Raw genomic sequence first — 1311 nt, 5'->3', positions numbered from 1 at the left:
TTTCCATTTAATTTTTAAACTGATTGTAATTTTAATATATTGTTATTCAATTTATCATTCTGTTTAAACCCCACCCTTTCTTAAACATTTTTTGCAAAAAAAAAATTGTAAAGAGGTGTGTTTTCCCCCTTAAAATCAAATCAACAAATGATGGATAGAGATGGATAATTATTTACAGTTTTTTTTATTATTATTGCTTTGGCACAGTTTTCACAAACAACTTGTACATTTTCAAAACTGTTAATACTAATATAACAGATAGACTAACGAATCAGGACTTTACATTATTACATTATAACTTACACTTGCCGTACCTATGTTAGGATCCTAAAATTGCAATCAAGTCTAAGGCTTACTGAGGTAAATGGTAGTAAAAGCCAAATTACTTGTGTAATCATTGTCAGGTGTGGCATGGGATAATATTAATGTTGAAGTTCTCAGGACATATATTGACACTATGCCAGAGAGACGTGCTGCTGTATCAATTGCTGTAAAAGGTGGACATACCAAATATTAAAGTCAAAAGTGGATAAGCACAGAACGACTCACTTCATCTGATATTTATTGTGCTCAGAGCAACCATGTTTACAACGAATCAGGACTTTACATTATTACAATATAACTGTTACACTTGCCGTACCTATGTTAGGATCCTAAAATTGCAATCAAGTCTAAGGCTTACTGAGGAAAATGGTAGTAAAAGCCAAATTACTTGTGTAATCATTGTCAGGTGTGGCATGGGATAATATTAATGTTGAAGTTCTCAGGAAATATATTGACACTATGCCAGAGAGATGTGCTGCGGGACTAATTGCTGCAATACCAAGGTGGACATACCAAATATTAAAGTCAAAAGTGGATAAGCACAGTAGGACTCACTTCATCTGATATTTATTGTGCTCAGAACAACCATCTGCATGTTTTATGAACTTTATGAAATTAAATCATGTTTTGGAGGCAAAAAGGTCAATGTTTTCAGATCTGTCAGTGGCCACCACTGTATATGCAGTATAGATTAATAAGAACGAAACATGTCAGAGAGAAAAATATGAAAGTTAAATTACCTTGCTCAGGCAGGTCAACATCTTGTTAGTAGGCTTGTGCGCACATTTAATTTTAATAATTTAATTATATTTTTGTATCTGTCTGCTTAGGAAGAAAAAATGACAACCCCCTGAGCCCTGATTATGTACCCAGCATTTTTGCGCACATTTCAGCTCAACAGCGACAGAAAAGCATTTATGCCAACCTTAGGTTTGAGCATAGCCAGCAGATGAAGCGGAAAAGGACTGAGACGTTGCCTGACACTGA

Source organism: Sinocyclocheilus grahami, unplaced genomic scaffold (genome assembly GCF_001515645.1).
Source record: "Sinocyclocheilus grahami isolate Dianchi unplaced genomic scaffold, SAMN03320097.WGS_v1.1 scaffold257.1, whole genome shotgun sequence".
In the NCBI taxonomy this organism is placed as follows: Eukaryota; Metazoa; Chordata; class Actinopteri; order Cypriniformes; family Cyprinidae; genus Sinocyclocheilus; species Sinocyclocheilus grahami.
Note: the sequence above shows the minus strand (reverse complement) of the source record.